This window comes from Ornithorhynchus anatinus, chromosome 7 (assembly GCF_004115215.2).
Source record: "Ornithorhynchus anatinus isolate Pmale09 chromosome 7, mOrnAna1.pri.v4, whole genome shotgun sequence".
Taxonomy (NCBI): Eukaryota; Metazoa; Chordata; class Mammalia; order Monotremata; family Ornithorhynchidae; genus Ornithorhynchus; species Ornithorhynchus anatinus.
The window spans coordinates 81,367,082-81,391,237 of NC_041734.1; positions in this window are offsets into that span (position 1 = coordinate 81,367,082).

The window sequence follows — 24,156 nt, forward strand, 5'->3', positions numbered from 1 at the left end:
TAAACCCTCTTTTCCCCCCCTTTCCCTCTGCTCCTCCCCGTCTCCCTTCCCACCCCCTCGGCGCCGTACTCGTCCGCTCGACCGTCTATATCTTCATCACCCTATTCATTTTGTTAATGAGATGTACATCGCCTTGATTCTATTCATCTGCTGTCGTTTTAATGAGACGTTCATCCCCTCGATTCTATTCGTCGCCATCGTTCTCGACCGTCCGTCTCCCCCGATCAGTCCGTCCGCCCGTCAGAGGGCGGGGACCGTCTCCATCTGTTGCCGCTTTGTCCATTCCAAGAGCTTAGTACAGTGCTCTGCACATAGTAAGCGCTCAATAAATACTATTGAATAAATACTATTGAATGAATCACCTAATTACCTTGTATCTCCCCAGCGCTTAGAACGGTGCTTGGCACATAGGAAGCGCTTAGCAAATACCCAAATTACTACTGTTCTAAGCGCAAGGGAAAGTACAACTAGTTTGCAGTTTAATAATAATGTTGGTATCTGTTAAGCGCTTACTATGTGCCGAGCACTGTTCTAAGCGCTGGGGTAGACACAGGGGAATCGGGTTGTCCCACGTGGGGCTCACAGTCTTTATCCCCATTTTACAGATGAGGGAACTGAGGCCCCGAGAGGTTAAGTGACTTGCCCACAGTCACACAGCTGACAAGTGGCCGAGCCGGGATTCGAACCCATGACCAGTTTAGAAGGCATCTCCTCCAAGAGGCCTTCCCCGACTGCACCCTCCTTTCCTCTTCTCCCCCTCCCTCCTGCGTCACCCTGACACGCTCCCCTTCTTCATCCCCCCCCTCCCAGCCCCTCACCCCTTCTGTCCACATCCCTCCTTTATTTATTTCTATCAGTGTCTGTCTCCTCCTCTAGAATGTCAGCTCCTCGTGGGCGGGGAATCTGTCCGTTTATTAATGGTGGTATTTGTTAAGCGCTTACTACGTGCACAGCACCGTTCTAAGCGCTGGGGTGGACACAGGGGAATCAAGTTGTCCCACGTGGGGTTCATAGTCTTAATCCCCATTTTACAGATGAGGAAACCGAGGCACGGAGAAGTGAAGTGACTTGCCCACAGTCCCACAGCTGACAGGTGGCGGAGCTGGGATTCGAACTCATGACCTCTGAGTCCAAAGCCCGGGCTCTATATCATTCAATTATGTTATTCAATTATATTACGTTGTTATTATTGTCCTCTCCCAAGCGCTTAATACAGTCCTCTGCACACGGTAAGCACTCAGTAAATACGACTGAAGGAATGAATAAATGAATGACGGACGTTGATATAGAGAAATAAATTATGGATCTGGCCATAAGTTCTATGGGGCTGAGGGAGGGGCGAATAAAGGGCGCAAATCCAGCTCTGAGCATTAAACACTGTAAGCGCTCAATAAATACCGTTGATCGATGGATTCTCTCTGCTGGGTGCTAAGTGGATTGACTTTTCATGCCTCTCTCGTGCGTTGGTGTTTTTGTTCCCGTTTGCCTGACCCGCCGCCCTCCTGTCGGTAATTTCTTCCTTTCTTTTAATAGTTCCGTTCATTTCCATTCCTATCTGTGTCCCTCTCTAGACTGTGAGCTCCCTGTGGGCAGGGGATGTGTCCACCGACTCTGTTGGACTGTCCTCTCCCGAGTGCTCAGTACAGTGCTCCGCACCCGGTAAGAGAAGCGGAAAGCGAAGTGGCCTGAGCGTTAGAGGATTTGGGCTCCGATGCCGGCTCCGCCGCTTGTCTTCTGTGTGACCTTGGGCAAGTCGTTTTACCTCTCTGGGCCTTCCCGACCTCATCTGTCAAATGGGGATGAAGACTGTGAGGCCCTTGGGGGACAGGGACTGTGTCCAACCTGATTATAATACTAATAATGATGTTGGTATCTGTCAAGCGCTTACTTTGTGCCGAGCACTGTTCTAAGCGCTGGGGTAGACACAAGGGAATCAGGTGGTCCCACGTGGGGCTCACGGTCTTAATCCCCATTTTCCAGATGAGGGAACTGAGGCACAGAGGACTTAAGTGACTTGTCCACAGTCACACAGCTGACAAGTGGCAGACCCGGGATTCGAGCCCATGACCTCTGACTCCCAAGCCGGGGCTCTTTCCACTGAGCCACGCTGCAAATCCCATCGGTTTATCGATTGACCCTAAGGCCTTGCAGATCGGCCCCGTCGGAGGGAAGCAATTGCTGCTGCTTTATCTGACAACGCGAGCTGTTAGGCATTCGTTATTTTCCTAGCACCCTCTCAGGATGGCACCCGGAGAGCTTCCAGTCCTCTAACGGTCTCGGCTACGGGAGGGAGGGCGAGGCAGAGGCCCGTCCGTGCCGTCCCCGGCTTGCCCGGTGGCCGGCGAGCGGCGGGCCAGCGGCTACGGGCCCAAGCTGCCCCGTGCCGGGCAGCGGCGGGCACCGGACAGAGTCGAGGGCGGAGACTGGAGTTGACCGCCCGGAAGGAGGGAATGGTCAACCGCTTCCGGATTCTTCCCGGGAAAACTCCGTGGATCCACTCCCGGGACGATGGCAGATGGAGAGCGGGGCCTTCTGGGCGAGAGGCGTCCGTGGAGTCCCTGTGGGTCAGAGGCAAACTCGACAGCAAAAGGCGAGACAGGATTTTCCCAGAAGTAGGAGAAACATCATAAAATCGGATCAGACGCGGTCTCCGTCCCACCCGGGCTCGCAGTCTCAACGATAAGCTGACAGCCTAATACTAATACCAGTCTCTACGCCTCAGTTTCCTCGACTGTAAAATGGGGATTAAATGCTCCTCCTTAGACTGTGAGCCCCACGCGGGAGGGGGACTGTGTCCAGCCTGATTAAATTGCATGTAGCCCAGTGCTCAGAACACTGTTAGATACGTAAGCACTTAACAGATGCCCTAATAAGTAAGATGAAGGAGGAGGAGAAGGCGGAGGGAGGGAAGTGTTAAATCCCCATTTTGCAGGTGAGGGAACTGAGGCCCGGAGAAGCGAAGCGACTTGCCCAAGGTCACCCAGCAGGCGAGGGGTGGAGCCGGGATTAGGACGCGGGTCCTCCGAGACCCCGGCTCAGGCTCTTCCTAAGACGCAGCGCGGCTTAGTGGGAAGAGCTTGGGCCCGGGAGTCACGCTGGTGACCTCTTAGCCGTCTGACTTTGGGCCAGTCACTTATTTTTTCTGCGTCTCGGTGACCTCATCTGCAAAATGGGGATGAAGACGTGGGACGACCCCATTACCTTGCATCTACCCCAGCACTTAGAACGGTGCTCGGCACATAGTAAGGGCTTAACAAATACCTTCGTTATTATCATCATTATTCCCCCTAGGCCACATTGTGGGTTTGGGCTTCCCGCAGCCCTCTGGCCTTGTGCCATCCCGTTTCAGCTGAGCATCCAGAAGCTTCTCCGACGTCCAGTTGCCGCCCATCCTCATCAAACAGCAGCATGGCCTAGTGGCTAGAGCCCGGGCCTGGTTGTCGGAAGGTCACGGGTTCCAATCCTGGCTCTGCCACTTATCTGCCGTTCGATTCTGGGCAAGTCACTTGCCTTCTCTGGGCCTCATTTCCCTCATCTGTAAAATGGGATTAAGACAGCGAGCCCTCTGTGGGACAGGGACCGTGTCCATCCCGATCAACTTGTAACTACTCCAACCTGGCCCGTAGTAGACGCTTAACAGACACCATAATCATCGCGATGATTATCACTGGAGCCCGAGCTTGGGAGTCGGGAGGACCTGGGTTCGAATCCCAGCTCCACCACTTGTCTGCTGTGTGACTTTGGGCAAGTCACTCGCTTCCCTGGGCTTCAGTTCCCTCATCTGAGAAAATGGGAACGAACGCTGGGAGCCCCATGTGAGACAGAGACCGTGTTTAAACTAAGTAGGTTGTATCTACGCAGTGCTTGACACACAGTTGTTGGTGTTTGTTAAGCGCTCACTACGTGCAGAGCACTGTTCTAAGCGCTGGGGTAGACCCAGGGGAATCAGGTTGTCCCACACGGGGCTCACAGTCTTCATCCCCCTTTTCCAGATGAGGGAACTGAGTGAAGTGACTCGCCCACAGTCACCCAGCTGACGAGTGGCAGAGCCGGGATTCGAACCCATGGCCTGTGACTCCAAAGCCCATGCTCTTTTCACTGAGCCACGCTGCTTCTCAATAGAGCTTAGTCCGGTCCTCTGCACACAGTAAGCGCTCAATAAATACGGTTGAATAATGATAGTAATGTTGGTATTTGTTAAGCGCTTACTATGTGCCGAGCACTGTTCTAAGCGCTGAGGGAGATACAGGGTCATCAGGTCGGCCCACGGGAGGGTTAATCCCCATTTGACTGATGAGGGAACTGAGGCACAGAGAAGTGAAGTGACAATAATAATAATAATGTTGGTATTCGTTAAGCGCTTACTCTGTGCCGAGCACTGTTCTAAGCGCTGGGGGAGACACGGGGGAATCAGGTCGTCCCACGCGGGGCTCACAGTCTTCATCCCCATTTTACAGACGAGGCAACCGAGGCACCGAGAAACGAAGTGACCTGCCCGAGGTCACGCAGCAGACCGGCGGCGGAGCCGGGATTGGAACCCAGGTCTCTCTGACGCTCAGGCCCGGGCTCTGCCCACCTCGGTTTGAACTCTGGAAAGGAGACAAGGGGGCAGGGAAGGTTCGATGGAGGGGGAGGAGGCGAGAGAGGCTTTTAGAGCCGGTGTGTCCGCTGATCGATCCGAGGAAGGAGGTGCTTCGGGGGGACCATAGAAGCCGGAATCGATGACCACATTCCCTGCCGGAAAGCTCTCCGTTCGTTCGTGGCCCTCGAGGAGGTGAGAACCGGATGGGGAGAGGGAGGCCGGGCAGGGCGCTGGGGGTCGGGACCGTCTGGTCTCGGTGCGGCCTGCTCTCTGCCTCAATCGCCTCCACCGTCCTGAGCCGATTTGGGATTTCGGTATTCGATGAGGTCTCGTTCGACGAGGCAGGAGGGTTATCGATCCATCGGTGGTATTTACTGAGCACCTCCTGGGTGTGGAGCACTGCAGTGATAACAGTGATAACGGTGGTATTTTGGAAGCACGTACTATACGCCGGGCACTGTAATGATAATGTCGGTATCTGTTAAGCGCTTACTATGTGCAGAGCACCGTTCTAAGCGCCGGGGGAGATCCAGGGTCATCGGGTCGTCCCACGTGAGGCTCACGGTCTTCATCCCCATTTGACAGATGAGGTCACTGAGGCCCGGAGAAGTGAAGTGACTTGCCCACAGTCACTCAGTTGGCAAGGGGCAGAGTCGGGATTCGAACCCACGACCTCTGACTCCCAAGCCTGGGCTCTTTCCGCTGAGCCACACCGCTCCTCATGTTTTGAGATATATATATATTTATAGAATCTATAATTCTATCTATTTGTAAGAATGCCTGTTTACTTGTTTTGATGTGTATAGATCTATAATTCTATTTATTTATATTGATGCCTGTTTACTTGCTTGATATATATTAATAATACTGTTTATTTATATCGATGCCTGTTTACTTCTTTTGATACATCTATCTATCTATAATTCTATTTATTTATACTGATGCCTGATTACTTAACGATAATAATAATGGCATTTGTTAAGTGCTCTAACTATGATTTATTCATTTATATTGATGCCTGTTTACTTAATAACGATCATGGCATTTGTTAAGCACTTACTCTGTGCCAAGCACTGTTCTAAGCGCTGGGGTAAATGCAAGGTTATCAAGTTGTCCCACGTGGGGCTCACGGTCTCCATCCCCATTTGACAGAGGAGGGCACTGAGGCCGAGAGAAGGGAAGTGACTTCCCCAAAGTCACACAGCTGACAAGCGGTAGAGCCGGGATTAGAACCCAAGACCTCTGACTCCCAAGCCTGGGCTCTTTCCACTAAGCCACGCTGCTCCTCATGTTTTTATATATACACAAAACATATATATATATATATATTTTTTTATTCTATCTATTCACATTTATGTCTGTTTACTTGTTTTGATGTGTATAGATCTATAATTCCATTTATTTATATTGATGCCTGTTTACTTGTTTTGCAATGTATAGATCTATAATTCCATTTATTTATATTGATACCTGTTTACTTGTTTTGATTATATAGATCTATAATTCCATTTGTTTATATTGATGCCTTTTCACCTGTTTTAGAGACTGCCTCCTCCCTTCTAGACTGTCAGCCCGGTGTGGGCAGAGATTGTCTCTCTTTACTGCTGAGCTGCGCTTCGCAAGCGCTTAGTTCAGTCCTCTGCACACAGTAAGCGCTCAGTAAATACGATTGAATGAATGAATTCCCTGCGCACAGTGATTTTCCAGTCTAGGGGGAGAGACGCTAATATAAATAAATGAGGGATGGGGACATGAGGGTTGTGGGGTGGGAGAGGGATGAAGAAAGGGAGCGAGTCAGGGGGATGCAGAAGGGACAGGGAGAAGAGGAAAGGAGGGGGCAGTCAGGGAAGGCCTCTCGGAGGAGATAAGGCCGTCGACCCCCTGGGCCACGTCATCCCGCGGTCCCGGAAGGCCCTCCCTCCTCATCTCCGCCAAACTCACTCTCTTCCCCTCTTCCAAGGCCTCCTGAGAGCTCACCTCTTCCGGGAGGCCTTCCCACACTGAGCTTCCCCTTTTCCCTCTGCTCCCTCTGCTCCCCCTCTACCCCCCCTTCCCCTCCCCTCAGCTAAGCCCTCTTTTCCCCCCTTTCCCTCCGCTCCTCCCCCTCTCCCTTCCCCTCCCCTCGGCACCGGGCTCGTTCGCTCGATTGAACATATTTTCATTACCCCATTTATTTTGTTAATGAGATGTACATCCCCTCGATTCTGTTTATCTGCTATCGTTTTAATGAGATGTCCATCCCCTCGATTCTATTAATCGCTATCGTTCTCGTCCGTCCGTCTCCCCCGATCGGACCGTGCGCCCGTCAGTGGGCAGGGACGGTCTCTATCTGTTGCCGATTCGTCCATTCCAAGCGCTTAGTCCAGTGCTCTGCACCTAGTAAGCGCTCAATAGATACTATTGAATGAATGAATGAAGGGGGGAGAGTAATTTGCCCTCAGGTAATTGGCCAAATGCTTATCGTCTCCCGCCTCGATTTCTGCACCAGCCTCCCTGCCTCCTGTCTCTCCCCGTTCCAGTCCATCCCTCGCCCTGCTGCCCGGACCATTTTCCTAAAACATCGCTCTGGGCAGATCTTCGCACTCTCCCAAAAGCTACAGTGGTTCTCCACCTCTCTCTGCATCAGACAGAAACTATTCCCCATCTCTCTAAGACAGCACGTCAGTTCTCTCCAGTCATCGTGACGAACTCCAAGAAGTGAAGAAGAAAGAGGCCAGACCTGGAAGACCGAGCTTCTTTTCCCAACTTCGGTCCCGGCCCGCTGGTCGACCCCGCACATTCCCTCAACCTCTTTGAGCCTCAGCGTCGTCGTCCGTGAAATGGGGACGACGCCTCTTTTCCCTCCTCCTTCCCCTTTAGACCGTAAGCTCATTCATGCCTTTATTCAGTTGCATTTATGGAGCGCTTACCCCGTGCAGAGCACCGTTCTAAGCGCTTGGGAGAATACGGTAGAACGAGAAACAGACCCGTTCCCTGCCCACAACGAGCTTACAGTCCAGAGGGGGAGACAGACATTGCTAGAAATAAATAAATTTCAATTACAGATATGTACATAAGTTCCTTCGTGGACGGCACGTACTCTCCCAAGCACTCGTTGCAGCGGCACGGCTCAGTGGATAGAGCCCGGGCCTGGAGGTCTGAAGGACCCGGGTTCTAGCCTTGACTCCGCCGCTTGTCTGCTGTGTGACCTTGGGCAAGTCGCCATTCTACTCTGGGCCTCAGTTCCCTCATCTGTAAAATGGGGATGATAATGGTGGTATTTGTTAAGCGCTTACTATGTGCAGAGCACTGTTCTAAGCGCTGGGGGAGATACAGGGTCATCGGGTCGTCCCACGTGAGGCTCCCAGTGAATCCCCATTTTCCAGATGAGGGAACTGAGGCCCAGAGAAGTGAAGTGACTCGCCCACAGTCACCCGGCTGACGAGTGGCAGAGCCGGGATTCGAACCCATGACCTCTGACTCCCAAGCCCGGGTTCTTTCCACTGAGCCACGCCGCTTCCCCGATGAAGATCGGGAGCCCGTGTGGGACATGAACCATGAACAACCTGATTACCTTGTATCTCCCTCAGCGCTTCCCCTCTCAGGGTGGCACCTGCAGAGTTTCCAGGCCTCTACCCGGATCGGCTACGGGAGGGAGGGCGAAGCAGAGGCCCGTCCGTTCCGTTCCCAGCTTGCCCGGTGGCTAGCGAGCGGCGGGCCAGCGGCTACGGGCCGAAACTCCCCCTTGCCGGGCAGCGGCGACACCGGAGAGAGTCCAGGGCGGAGAGTCAAGTTGCCTGTGCGGAAGCCGGCATTGGGAAACCACTTCTGGATTTTTCCCAAGAAAACTCTGTGGGTCCACTGCCGGAGCGATGGCAGATGGAGAGCGGGGCCTGCTGGGAGAGATGCGTCCGTGGTGTCGCTATGGATCAGAAGCGACTCGACGGCGTAAGACAAGACCGAAGCACTTAGAACGGTGCCTGAAACATAGTAAGCGCTTAACCAAAACCACGAAAAAGTGCTCGGTACAGTGCTCGGCACACAGTAAGCGCTCATCCAGTACCATTTCTTGATCGACTAGGCTGTGAGGCCTTCCTGGGACAGGAACTGTGTCCGATCTGATGACCGATTATCCTCTCCAGCCCTTAATGCGATACTTCCCAACCCTGTAAACCCTCCATAAATGACCAGATTATAATCTCGGTTATAACAAACATCCTGACGGTCTTAACCTAATAATTACCAGTGGTGACATTTTGAGTGCCTCTTGGTGGAAACGAAGAAAGGGCTTTGTACTCTCCCCAAAATAAGATGGAAAGAACAGTAATTATAACTCCACTGCCTATTTCATGAGCTTTATATAGCGGGAACACTATTCTGGTCTTCAATTTTCATTAATGTCTCATGTGAGTATATGCCTATTGCTCTAATTTGGAATAACTAGACAAGGAGAGCCGAAATGTGCATTTTTGAAGGTTTTCAGCAGTAATGATTGGGAGAAAATGTATTTTAAGGTTTAGTCTATCTGCTGGCCCAGGGAAAGAGCATGTTCATTCAATTTGTATTGATTGAAGTTACTAGCTGAATCCATTTTTTTCCCTTCGTCGAATTCTAGATCGTTGAGCCGATTCGTGACGGCTATCGTTTGCCAGATGTCAGGAAGTGGGAGCCCACAAGAGATAGATGTCGGAGAAATGTGTCTCTTGGTGCGATCCTCCTAAAGCGGGCTAGTACACACCCAAGTTCCAGAACGAATAAATGGAGACGATGGCTCTGATATGAAATCGATCCTCCGGGCTTTCGAACGAAAGGCGCGTCGATATCTTTGGATGAGCGTTTTTATCGGAATAAATTAATTTTTGTTCCCTCTTTCCTAAGCGGTATTTGTTACGTGCCAGGGGACGGTCATAAACACCGGGGTAGGTACGAGATAATCAGGTTGGGCACGGTCTCCGTCCCACGTGGGGCTCACAGTCTTAATCCCCATTTTAAAGAGGAGGGAACTGAGAAAGAGAGAAGTGACTTGCCCAGGGTCACAACGCAGACAAGCGACGGAGCCTCCGGGAAGAGAGACCAGGTCCTCTGACTCCCGGGCCCGGCCTCTAACCACTAGCCCACACCGCTTATCTTCGATCGATGTGAATATTATCTATGCAAACAATTTTATTTGCTTGCTATGTACTCTTAGATATACGTATTTGTTTGCGATACCTCCAGTGATGAGAGAAACTTCAATTTAATCTTTGGGAAACCTAGGGTAGCTTTAATATAGAACATTTAATTACTCTATTTTCAGAGTGCCATAGAAAGGAAATGAAGTCAGGTTCCCAGACAAATATTTCTAAGTTTGATTCATTAAAAATAAAAGTATTTCGTCAAAGGCACCTATTCAAGCATTTCTATGGATCGGGGATAGGGTGTTTTCAAATTCAACCCAAGAGATTTCAAATTGCACCCTTATAATCCCCAGGGAAAATGAAAAAAGAGCCTTAACGGACAACGCCGGGGTGGATGAAAGTCCAGGGAAGAAGTGGGATCCAAACCTGATGGGATCACCAAGAACCAATTAGGGATCTTTCTGTGTTAGAATCCAGGACCTTACTGGATTGGACAGGATGACCTGTGGAACACATTTCTACCGTGAAAGGAAACGATGGGATTCATTGAACACACGATGAGGAAAATGCCCTAGAAAATACAAAAGAGAGCTGTGAGAGGTTTCCTTCCCACAAGGACCTTCCATTCGACTGATAATAATAATAATTACGGTATTTGTAAGTGCTTACTCTGGGCCCGGCACTGTACTAAGCGCTCGGGTGGATACAAGCAAGTCAGGTTGGACCCAGTCTTTGTCCCACTTGGGGCTCACCGTCTTAATCCCCATTTTACAGATGAGGAAACTGAGGCCCAGAGGAGTGAAGTGACTTGTCCGCGCACCTACAAATGGGGGATGGAGGATCAATATTAATAACTGTGGTATCGGTTAAGCGCTTACTGTGTGCAAAGCACTGTTCTAAGCGCTGGGGGATACAAGGTGATCAGGTTGTCCCACGTGGGGCTCACAGTTTTTTTAAGCCCCATTTGACAGATGAGGTAACTGAGACATAGAGGACATAGAGAAGTTAAGTGACTTGCCCAAGGTCACACAGCTGACTAGCGGCGGAGCCGGGATTAGAACCCATGACCTTCTGACTCCCAGGCCCAGGCTCAATCCACTTGCCCACGCTGCTTCTCGTGGCATTTGTTAAGTGCTTACTATGTACCGGGCACTGTGCTAAGCGTTGGGGTAGATGCCAGGGCAGCATGGGCAAGTGGACAGAGGCCAGGCCTGGGTCCAAAGACCTGGCTCTGCCAGTTGCCTGCTGTGTGACCTTGGGCAAGTCACTTCACTTCCCCGTGCCTCAGTTTCCTCAACTGTGAAATAGGGATTCAGTGCCTTTTCTTCCTCACGGTTAGACTGTGAGCCACATGCGGGTCAGGGACCGTGTCTGACCTGATTGCCTTGAATAATCCCTACGTTTAGTACAGTGCTTGGCACATAAGTCAGCACTTGAGAAATATGATGAGGATGATAATGATAATAATATAGGGAAGCAGCGCGGCATAGTGGCTAGAGCCCGGGCCTGGGAGTCAGAAGGTCATGGGTTCTAATCCCGGCCTCCACCTCTCGGCTGCTGTGTGGCCTTCGACAAGTCACTTCACTTCTCTGGGCCTCAGTTCCCTCATCTGGAAAATGGGGATTGAGACTGGGAGCCCCATGCGGTTCAGGGACTGTGTACAAGCAACCCCATTTGCTTGTATCCACCCCAGCGTTTAGCACAGTGGCCGGCACATTGTAAGCGCTTAATAAATACCCTCGTGGTTATTATTAACAAGTCTCTGTGATAATCATCATCGCTTTAATAATCATGATGGCATTTGTTAAGTTAGCCATGTGGCAAACACTGTCCTTGCGCTAAGCGCTGAGGCAGATACGAGCTAAACAGGAGCGGAGGGAGTCTTCCGTGCGGTTTGGGTCACACAAAAGGAAAAGAGCCCTTTACCTCGTTTTCGGCACCAAGGAGGAAAAATGCATCCGGAGCTGTGATTTCAGTTTTAATTCAGACGGCAAATGAAACTCGTTTCAATTAGATCTTATTGAAGTGATGTATTGCTTAAAGGAGCAGAGAAAATCATCTGCGGAGAAACCTAATGCCTTCACGTCTTAGCTGCTGCGTCTTCCAGCCTGGTGCTTCTGTTGGTTCTGTTGGGAGAGAAGCAACGTGGCTCGGTGGAAAGAGCCCGGGCTTGGGAGCCAGAGGTCATGGGTTCGAATTCCGGCTCTGCCACTTGTCGGCTGGGTGACTGTGGGCGAGTCACTTCACTTCTCTGGGCCTCAGTTCCCTCATCTGGAAAATGGGGATTAACTGGGAGCCTCACGTGGGACGACCTGACGACCGTGTATCTCCCCCAGCGCTTAGAACGGTGCTCTGTACATAGTAAGCGCTTAACAAATACCAACATTTTTTTTTTTGGTTGGGCGGTCAGCCGGGCCATCGCATTTATTGAGCGCTTACTGTGTGCAGAGCACTGGACTAAGCATCTGGGACAGTCCAACAGAACAATAAACGGACACAATCCCTGCCCACAACGAGCCGACAGCCCAGAGAGGGGGGGCGGACAATCACAGAAATCAATAAATGACGGACAGGAATATAAGTGGTGCGGGGCCGGGAGCGGGGACGGAAAAAGGGAGCGAGTCAGGGTGATGCAGAAGGGAGCGGGAGGGGAGGAGGGGGCAGTCAGGGAAGGCCTCTGGGAGGAGACGGGCCTGCGATAAGGCTTTGAAGGGGGGGAGAGTCATCGTCTGTGGGATTTGAGGAGGGAGGACGTGCCGGGCCGGTGGTGGGAGATGGGAGAGAAGTCGGCGGTGAGATTGGCGAGATGGAGAGACCCTTAAAATGTTGGCATTAGGGGAGCAAAGTGTGCGGGCTGGTTGGGAGTAATAATAATAATGTTGGTATTTGTTAAGCGCTTACTATGTGCAGAGCACCGTTCTGAGCGCTGGGGGAGACACAGGGTCATCGGGTTGTCCCACGCGAGGCTCCCAGTCTTCATGCCCATTTTCCAGTTGAGGTCACAGAGGCCCAGAGAAGTGAAGGGACTCGCCCACAGTCGCCCAGCTGCCAAGTGGAAGAGCGGGGATTCGAACCCATGACCTCTGACTCCCGAGCCCGGACTCTTTCCACTGAGCCACGCCGCGTAGGAGGATCGTGGACTGTGAACCTCGCACACCAGCATGGACCCGGGCGTGCGGCCTACCCCCGGCCCTGCTACAGAGAGACGTGCTCACCGCCACCAACGCTCACGTACTCCGACGCCTAGAGGAGTACACGCTCACGCTGACGGGCGCGTAAACCGTGTAAAGGCATGTGCCAGGAAGTACACAGGTACCTATGGTAATGCAGTTACATTCGGGAACGTATACAGGCCCATAAGGGGATGTACGTTTACGTACACCGCCATGCGCACGCAAATACTTGTTTTGTTGTCTGTCTCCCCTGTTTATTCATTCATTCATTTATTCAATAGTATTAATTTATTCCAATTCATTTGGGAATTAAAATTCCAACCCCGCTAGACTCAGCTCTGCCTTTCATTTTCCTTCCTTTAGGTAAAGTATTTTACTCTAGAACAGTGCTTGGCACATAGTAAGTGCTTAAATGCCATCATTATTATTGCTGTTATTATTACGGAGAGTCAGAGGAGCTGGGTTCTAATTCCTTCTCCTCCTCTTCCCTGCTCGGTGACTTTGGACAAGTCATTTCACTTCTCTGGGCCTTAATTTTCTTATCTGTGACGTGGCTGTTCTCCCTCCTCCCTCCTTCTTACACTGCGAGCCCCATGTGGGACAGGGATTGTGTCCAACCTGATTATAACAATAATCATTCATTCATTCATTCAATAGTATTTATTGGGCGCTTACTATGTGCACAGCACTGGACTAAGCGCTTGGAATGGACAAATCGGTAACAGAGACGGTCCCTGCCCACAATGACGGGCGCACGGTCTAATCGGGGGAGACGGACGGACAGAAACAATAGCGATAAAGAGAATCGAGGGGATGAACGTCTCATTAAAAACAATAGCAAATAAATAGAATCAAGGCAAATAAATAGAACCAAGAATAAATAGAATCAAGAATAAATAGAATCAAGATAGTAATGATAGTATCTGGTAAACGCTTACTATGTGCCGATCACTGTTCTAAGCGCTGGGGTAGATACAGGGTCATCAGGTTGTTCCACGTGGGGCTCCCAGTCTTCATCCCCATTTTCCAGATGAGGCCACTGAGGCCCAGAGAAGCGAGGTAGCTCGCCCAAATCAGAACAGCAGTCAAGTGGCGGCGCCGGGATTAGAACCCATGACCTCTGACTCCCAAGCCCCTGCTCGTCCCACTAAGCCACGCTGCTTCTCCTCTTCTATCTACTCCAGTGCTCGGCACAGGGTAAGCGCTGACCGAATACGACAATCACGATTATTTCATCTCAAACCCGGAGTCTTAGAATGAAACTTATCTCAATCTTCTTTTCTAAATCGCACATCCCAGCCTGGCTTTTAGTCCATGTTTAATCTTCTCGAAACAATATCCTCTCTTTGTTCCATCTTATGTAAATTAGAGGAAGTATAAAATATTTTCCATCGCTTCACTTTTATCATGACCCATGAAATTCTCGTTTTACTCAATATTAACCTCTTGTCTGAAATGTTACAGCTAATGAATTTGCTACTGGGAAAAAGCTAATTAATTTTCAAACCGCTCATTGTATGTGTATTTAATCAAAGTGGCATTTTACTTGGGAAAGAACTTCGTTCTCTAAACTTAATAGCTAATAAAACAATTGAGGGAGAGAATAAATTCTCCTCTGAGGAGTTTCTTACAGTCCTTCGCAAGATCCCGGTGGTCTAGGCAAAAGAGACCTCAGTTGCCTGTTTTTAAGCGGCGAAGTCCAGCGTAAATCGGTGAAATTTAACGAGCGCTGTGCTGACTACTTGGGTGAGTAGAGAGCAGCGAAGCAGCGCGGATAAAGCGCGAGGCCTGGGAGTCAGAAGACCTGAGTTCTAATCCCGCCTCTGCCAGGTGCCCGCTTGTGACCTCGAGCAAGTCATTTCACTTCTTCCAAGACTGGGAGCCCCAGTTCCCATCCGTATGTTATAATAATAATATAAGAGAAGCAGCGTGGCTCAGTGAAAGAGAGCCCGGGCCTGGGAGTCAGAAGGTCATGAGTTCTAATCCCGGATCTGCCACTTGTCTGCTGCACGACTTTGGGCGAGTCACTTCACTTCTCTGGGCCTCAGTTACCTCATCCGGAAAAAGGGGATTGAGAAAGTGAGCCCCATGAGGGACAGGGACTGTGTCCAACTCGATTTGCTTGTATTCACCCCGGCAGTTAGTACAGTGCCTGAAACTTAGTAAGCGTTTAATAATAATAATAATAATGTTGGTATTTGTTAAGCCCTTACTATGTGCAGAGCACTGTCCTAAGCGCTGGGGGAGATACAGGGTCATCAGGTCGTCCCACGTGAGGCTCCCAGTCTTCATCCCCATTTTACAGATGAGGGAACTGAGGGCCAGAGAAGTGAAGCGACTTGCCCACAGTCACACAGTTGACAAGTGGCAGAGCGGGGATTCGAACCCATGACCCCTGACTCCCAACCCCGGGCTCTTTCCACTGAGCCACGTTGCTTCCCACAATTATAATCATTATCACCACACAGTCTCCTTTGGGGAGAGCACTGGATTGAGCACTTGGGAGAGGGGAATAGAGTTAGAAGACTCCGTCCTTGTCCTCGGGAATCTTATAATCTACTGAGTGCCGAGCACTGTACTGAGAGCAAGGGAGCGAAAGATAGAATTGGAAGACGTGAATTCGGTGCTCAAGAAGCTCACACGATCTACTGCGTGCAGAGCACTGTAATGAGCGTTTGGGGAGAGGAAGGCACCATCCCTGCCCTCAAGAACCGTTTATCAAGCACTTACTATGTGACTGGCTCTGTACTGAGTGCCGGAGTAGATATAAGAGAATCAGATTGGACACAGTCCATGTCCCACATGGGGCTCAAAGCCTTAATCCCCATTTTACAGGTGAGGTAGCTGAGGTCCAGGGAATAATAATGATAATAATGGCATTGGTTAAGCGCTTACTATAGAAGCAGCGTGGCTCAGTGGCAAGAGCCCGGGCTTGGGAGTCAGAGGTCATGGGTTCGAATCCCGGCTCTGCCACTTGGCAGCTGGGTGACTGTGGGCGAGTCACTTCACTTCTCTGGGCCTCGGTTCCCTCCTCTGTAAAATGGGGATTAACTGTGAGCCTCACGAGGGACAACCCGATGACCCTGTATCTCCCCCAGCGCTTAGAACGGCGCTCGGCATATAGTAAGCGCTTAACAAATATCAACATTATTATTACTATGTGCCAAGCACTGTTCTAAGAGCTGGGGTAGAAAAAAGAAAAGTCAGTAGTTGTTAAGCGCTTACTATGGGCAGAGCACTGTTCTAAGCGCTGGGGTAGATAGAGGGTCATCAGGTTGTCCCACGTGGGGCTCACAGTCTTCATCCCCATTTGACAGATGAGGGAACTGAGGCACCGAGAAGTGAAGTGACTCGTCCACGGTCACACAGCCGAGAAGCGGCAGAACCGGGATTCAAACCCATGACCGACCTCTGGCTCCCAACCCCGGCCTCTTTCCACTGAGCCACGTTGCTTCTCGTAGAATACAAGGTAGATACGAGGCGATCAGGTTGTCCCCCTTGAGGCTCACACTCTTCATCCCCATTTTACAGATGAGGTCACTGAGGCCCAGAGAAGTGAGGTGACTCGCCCGAGGTCACACAGCTGACAAGGGGCAGGGCTGGGATTAGAACCCAGGTCCTCTGATTCCCGGGCCCTAGCCACGGGGCCACGCTGATGGACTAGTTTGTCCTTAAACTCTCTTTTCCCTCCCGAGAAATATTGTGTTATTTTCCCTACTCTAAGAAGACCAGAGCCGAAAGAGGCTCAATTTCCTACCATTAATGCTGTTCCATGGCCTTGTGTTAAGAAAGGATCGGGTTCATAACTCTGTCTTCTCGTCACCGGGTCTCTTTTTTCATGTTTAAAGATTACCCACAGTGAGAAAGAAGCCGAGCAGAATGTTGGTTGAATGAGAAAAATTTTTATGCCGTCGAAGTTGGGAGTCTGAAAACTGTTGAGTTTTTTAATACCGGGCTACGAAGGCGTAAAGGTGGCTCTAAACCCCGAGCGGAAGATTCCGGGGGAGTGACGGAGGACGGAGATTTGATTTGCAGCAGCACGGCCTAGTGGATAGAGCCCGGGCCTGGGAGTCAGAAAGTCATGGGTTCTAATCCCGGCTTCGCCACTCGTGACCCTGGGCAAATCACTTCACTTCTCCGGGCCTCCGTTACCTCATCTGTAAAACGGGGATTGAGACAGTGACCACATGGACCAGGGACTCCGTTCAACACCGTTTGCTTCTATCCACCCCATCCCAGCGCTTAGTACAGTGGTTGGCGCAGAGTAAGCGCTTAGCAAATACCATCAGCGTTATTATTACTGTTATTATTTAGTTTACTACCTCTGGACCTCCTCAAAGAACGGACTAGTTCCAAAGTTGTGCTACCTTGTGAATCCTTCTCTGTCTCTGCGTTGCACAGCTACAGCTCTCCCACAGCTCACACTCTCAGCTCTCACCCGGATAATAATAATAATAATGTTGGTATCTGTTAAGCGCTTACTATGTGCAGAGCACCGTTCTAAGCGCTGGGGGAGATCCAGGGTCATCAGCTCGTCCCACGTGAGGCTCACAGTCTTAATCCCCATTTTCCAGATGAGGTCACTGAGGCACAGAGAAGTTAAGTGATTCGTCCACAGTCACACAGCTGACAAGTGGCAGAGCCGGGAATCGAATCCATGACCTCTGACTCCGAAGCCCGGGCTCTTTCCACTGAGCCACGCCGCTTCCCCTATCTCACCTTCAGTTGTCCCCAGCTCACACCTTCAGCTGTCCCCTTGCCCACACTCTCAGTTCTGCCCAGCTCACACCTTCAGCTCTTTCCAGTTCACACCTTCGCCTCTCCTGCAGCTCACACTCTCAGCTCTCCCCCAGCTCACATCTTCAGCTCTCCCCAGCTCACACCTTCAGCTCTCCCCTTGCCCACACTCTCAGTTCTGCCCAGCTCACACCTTCAGCTCTTTCCAGTTCACACTTTCGGCTCTCCCTCAGCTCACCCTCTCAGCTCTCCCTTAGATCACACTTTCAGCTCTCCCCAGCTCACACCTTCAGCTCTCCCCTTGCCCACACTCTCAGTTCTGCCCAGCTCACACCTTCAGCTCTTTCCAGTTCACACCTTCGGCTCTCCCGCAGCTCACACCTTCAGCTCTCCCCCAGCTCACAACTCTCAGCTCTCCCCCAGATCACACCTTCAGCTCTCCCAGTTCACACTTTCAACTCTCCCCCAGCCCACACTCTCGGCTCTCACCGGGATCACACCTTGAGGTTTCCCCAGCTCACACCCTCAGCTTTTTCCTAGCGCTCACTCTCAGCTCTCCCCTGGATCACGCCCTCATCTCTTCCCCAGATCAAACCTTCAAGTCTCTTCCTGCTCCTACCATCTTTTTTCTGCTTAATTTCTCCCAGCAGATGATAAACCCTTCGAATTCCGGAGATAGATATCTTCCTTAGGTTATACTTTTGCAAACTTCTCGTACGGAACCACCCACGTAGAGGTGCCCGGTAGAGATAATTGGTTGTTTCCCTGCAGCCGTATAATATTTTTAAGGTACAAACATTCTTCACAAAACTATTTTTACTCTTCACTCACCTCAGTAAAAGCAACGCGGCTTAGTGGCAAGAGCCCGGGCTTGGGAGTCAGAGGTCGTGGATTCTAATCCCGCCTCCGCCACTCGTCTGCTGTGTGACCTTGGACAAGTCACTTCACTCCTCTGTCCCTCGGTTCCCTCATCTGTAAAATGGGGATGAAGACTGTGAGCCCCATGGGGGACAACCCGATGACCCCGTATCTCCCCCAGCGCTTCGAACAGTGCTTGGCTGCATATACGCCGTCATTATTATTATTATCCATTTGAAGAAATGTCACCCTATGATAGCAGCAGCCGAATGGTGAAATCCTCTTGGACAGTCCACAGATTAACTCTGCCAAAAACATATGGTAATTCAGCTTGACAGATTTAATGAGCTGGCCAAGCTACTTAATTTATCAGCCTTTAACATTAAGGTGCTGCACCTTGCCTACGTTATTATAAATGCTCTGCGTTGATTTTTCTGACAATACATAATGATCCACGGCATAGCGAGGCTTATGAATAACGCGATCAGATCGTTTGGACCGAAGAAGCTTGATTAGATTAATAACGATGTTATTTACGGTTTAAAACGGCCAGAGATTATTCTTTTCTCCGTTCGAGGATTCAAAATGGGACAGCATTCCGGATGCTTCTTCTTGAATAATTAACCCACTGATAGTGAGATTTTAAAAAAAGTATCTGTGGCAGAGTAAGATATTTTACCTAAAGTAAGGAAAATGAAAGGTATTAGGCAGAGCTGAGTCCCACGGGGTTGGAATTTTAATTTTTTTTCTACAAAAGTAGAACTGTACCATGTAGAGAATTAGCATGGCCTAGTGGAAAAAATGGGAGCCAGAGGATTTGGGTTCTAATCCCAGCTCTGCCACGTGTCTTTTGTGTGACCTTGGACAAGTCGCTTCACTCTCTGGGCCTCAGTGCCCACATCTGTAAATGGGGGATTATGACGTGAACCCCTTGGAGGACAGGGACTGTCTCTGATCTGACTAACTTGTATTTACTCCAGTGCTTAGAACAGCGTTTCACACGTAGGAAGTGCTTAACAAATGTCATTTTTAAAATGCACACAACCAAAGAGGGTGATTTATCTTGATACGTAGGTAGCAAAATCAATATTTCCAGTGAGCAGTAATACTCAAAACCAGCTGGATACATGACTGTGTTTTCCCACAGTTCTAACTCCGGGAGCTTAGAAGTCATAAATTACTGTCATTCCTCAGGGAATATTGGTGTTTGGATTATCTCAGGGAAATTTTTGTGAACTATGCATAGTATTTCTGGAGACATATTATTTCTTTCCCTGACAAATTGGTTTTATACCGGGGAATAACTTCTGCACGGAAACAACAAGGAGAACAAAGCCTACCGACACTGTAAATCTCCAAAAGAGGAATCCGGCTGTGGAAGCATTTGGGATTTCATTGTCAGAGGACACGAGAATCCAATTGTAAAATACGGCACGACGTGTTTTCATGAAGCGGATCTGATTTCAACAATTTAATCCTCTTTCCAACTTGAACTCGAATGTTTCAAAATCACAGAGCATGAATACTCAATTGCATTACGTTGGAAGAAACCTTATTACACCTCTGATCCCAAAGATAGCTTGCCGTGCATTAATAAGAAAATGACTTTGGGCTTGATTCTGGTCATCAGATGTGAACCGGTGACAATCGAATAATTCCAGAGGTTTGAAAAAATAAATTCTCCCACAGCCTAAGGATAGTTGTCATGGGAAACCGGTTTTCACCTTTCTATAGCACGGGGGTTACCCAGGCCAGCTAACCGGGAGAACTGTATTTGGATCAGTCAGTCGGCAAATCAATCAATAAGATGTATTGAACAGCTACTGTGTGCAGAACACTCTGCTGAGGGAAGGTAGCCTGCCTCTGTTGTATTTCCCAGTGTTTAACACATTGTATTTTACTCAGAAGGGGCTGAATAAATAAAGTTATTACTGCCTTAATGCTATCATTAGTAGTTTGTCTATTATTACTTCGACTATCACCACGTTATTACTATTACTAAATAATTCTACTAATGATGGTATTTGTTAAGCTCTTACTAGATGCCAGGCACTCTACGAAGCGCTGGAGTGGATTCAAGCAAATCGGGTTGGACGTAGTCCCTGTCCCACGTGGGGCTCAGGGTCTGGATCCCCGTTTGACAGACGAGGTCACCGAGGCCCAGGGAAATGAAGTGACTTGCCCGAGATCTGGAAATGGACGTAAGTGCTGTGGGGCAGAGGGAGGGGTCAATAAAAGGTGGAAATAATAATAACGTTGGCATTTGTTAAGCGCTTACTAGGTGCAGAGCACTGTTCTAAGCGCTGGGGTAGACACAGGGGAATCAGGTTGTCCCACGTGGGGCTCCCAGTCTTCATCCCCATTTTCCAGATGAGGGAACTGAGGCCCAGAGAAGTGAAGTGACTTGCCCACAGTCACACGGCTGGCAAGTGGCCGAGCCGGGATTCGAACCCATGAACTCTGACTCCAAAGCCCGTGCTCTTCCCACTGAGCCACGCCGTGCTCGAGGCTGATGCCGATGGGAGTGGGAGAAGAAGAAAGGAGGGCTTAGTCAGGGAAGGCTTCTGGGAGGAGATGGACCTCTAAATAAGGCTTTGAAGGTGGGGAGAGTCATTGTCTGTGAGATTAGAGGAGGGAGGGAATTCCAGGCCAGAGGCGCGACGCGGGCCAGAAGTCGGAGCCGGGCTAGACGAGACCGACGTAGAGCGAGTAGGTCGGCATTAAAAGAGTGACGTGCTCAGGCTGGGTTGAGGTAAGAAATTACTCATGTAATTAATAATAATGATAATGTTGGTATTTTTTAAGCACTTACTAGGTGCAGAGCACTGTTCTAAGCGCTGGGGGAGATACAGGGTCATCAGGTCGTCCCACGTGAGGCTCACAATCTTCATCCCGTTTTACAGATGAGGGAACTGAGGCACATAGAAGTGAAGTGACTCGCCCACAGTCACACGGCTGACAAGTGGCAGAGCCGGGAGTCGAACTCATGACTTCTGACTCCGAAGCCCAGGCTCCTTCCACTGAGCCACGCTGCTACTGATTTTATCAGTCCCTCAATCGCTGGTATTTGTTGAGCGCTTACTGTGTGTGGAGCACTGGGAGAGCACTTGGGAGGGTACGACGCAACACTAAAACAGACCCATTCGCTTCCCGCAACGAGGAAACGGTTAGAGGGGAAGACAGGCATTAATATAAATCAATCATTCTACCCAGTGTATAGATTTGACCAGAAGTGTCCTGGGACTGAAGGAGGGGAAACAGCAAACTGTAATCATCTTTTGGATTGGATGTTTCTCAGTTTTCAGGGTGCTGTCTGTCCGTTGCGACTCCCCAAAAAACTGAAAGCTCCTCGTGGGGAGGGAAGGTGTCTTTATACTGTTCTACTACGCCCAGTAAGCGCTCAATAAATACCATCGATCGATCGATTAATTGATCCTGCCCAGCCTCGCTCTCTCTCCGGAAATTTATTACTAGAAAGGGCAAATTCGGCGGTTGGACGTAAGCCACGGCTGAAGCCGGGTCACGTCCGACGCCAGCAGCGAGCCGAACTGGAGGAAGGCAGAACCGAGGTAGCGTTGACCTTTTCCTTCGATCCTGAAGGATTTCCAGGGGAGTGGAGAAGAGATGGAAAATCTGACTGCGGCCAAAGCTCTGTTTGTCAAGGATTCCCAAAGCCTCAGACTCAGCCCACATGCTGTTCAATTCAATAATTAGCATGCAGATAGCTGCTGTAGAAGTCAGAAATGCCTCCTAAAAACAGATGTAAATATATCGAAAAGGCAGTGTGCGTTAGAGGGGAGAGCACGGATCTGGGAGACTCTAATGGGTTCTAGTCTGCCATTAATTGACTGGTAGTTTGATTATCTGTTGCCAAATTGTCCATTCCAAGCGCTTAGTACAGTGCTCTGCACATAATAAGTGCTCAGTAAATACTATTGAATGAATGAATGAATGAATCTTCTTTTGGCATCTGCTAAGCGCTCACTATGTGCCAGGCACCGTTCTGAGCACTGGAGGAGAGACAAGCTTACCCGGGTGGAATCGGTCCATGTCCCACATCGGGCTCACCGTCTTAATCCCCATTTTGCAGATGAGGCAGCTGAGGCCCAGAGAAGTGAAGTGACAGCGCTAAGCGCTTAGGACAGTGCTCTGCACACAGTAAGCTCTCAAGAAGTACGACTGAATGAACGAAAGTAACTTGACCAAGGTCACTCAGAGCAGACCAGTGGCGGATCCGGGATTAGAACCCAGGTCCTTCTGACTCCCAGGCCTGAGCTGTAGTCACTGGTCCCTGCTCTTTGTCTGATCTACTGTGTGACCTTGGACACGTCACTTAACCTCTCTGGGTTTAAGATTCTCTCTACTTTCTCCGACCGGGAGCTTCTTGGGAGACAGAGACCGAGTCCAATCTGGTTATCGTGCATTCACCCTAATACCGTGTTCGTTACCCAGTTAGGGGGTCAATAAATACAACTTTTCTGGGCTAAGACTGTAGCCTGGAAGCTTGTTGTGGGCAGGGAGCGGGTCTACCGACTCGGATTGTGCTCTCCAAAGCAGCTAGTACAGTGCTCTGCACACAATGAGCTCCAATAAATTCTACTGATCGATCGATCGATTCATTGAAAATGTCCCGATTCCAGTTCTGAAGCAGTGGAGGGGGAAGGAAAGAAATATTTTCCCCTCCATAATAGTAGTGATAAAGTCTAACTAAGCCCTTATAACATGCCAAGCGCTGTCCTAAACACTCAGGTGGGTACAAGATAATTAGGTCTCAGATCCATAGCCTAAGGGGGAGGGAGAACGGGGGTGGAATCCCCATTTTACAGATGAGGAAACTGAGAAGTAAAGTGATTTGCCTGAGGTCTCACTGTAACCAAGCATCAGAGCGGGAATTAGAACCCAGATCCTCTGACTCGGTCGGTCGGTCAGTCTATCGTATTTATTGAGCGCTTACTGCGTGCAGAGCTCTGTACTAAGCGATTGGGAGAGGACGATAAAGCGATACAACAAACACATTCCCCGCCCGAGGCCCGGGTTCTTTCCACTAGGCCACGCAGCTTCTCCTGCCTTGCATTTCTCATTTCCCTGTGAGCCCGTCGTTGGGCAGGGATTGTCTCTATCTGTTGCCGAATTGTACATTCCAAGTGTTTAGTAATAATAATAATAATAACGATGGTATTTGTTAAGCGCTTACTATGGACCAACCACTGCTCTAAGCCCTGTGGGGGGATACAAGGTAATCAGGGTGTTATTATTATTATTATGGTATTCGTTAAGCGCTTACTATGTGCGGATCACTGTTCTAAGCGCTGGAATAGATACAGGTTAATCAGATTGTCCCACGTGGGGCTCACATTTTTTTAATTCCCATTTTTACAGAGGAGGGAACTGAGGCACAGAGAAGTGAAGTGACTTGTCCAAGGTCACACAGCAGACAAGTGCCGGAGCCGGGATTAGAACCCATGACCTCTGACTCCCAAGCCCGGGCTCTTTCCACTGAGCCACGCTGCCTCTCCGTGGATCTCACAGTAGTAATCACCATTTTACAGATGAGGGAACTGAGGCACAGAGAAGTGACTTGCCCAAAGTCACATAGCTGACAAGGGGCAGAGCCGGGATGAGAACTGGATTTTCTTGTGTCTAGCCCAGGGTTTAGCACAGAACTTGGAATATAGTAAGCACTTAGTATAGTATAGTATAATATAGCATA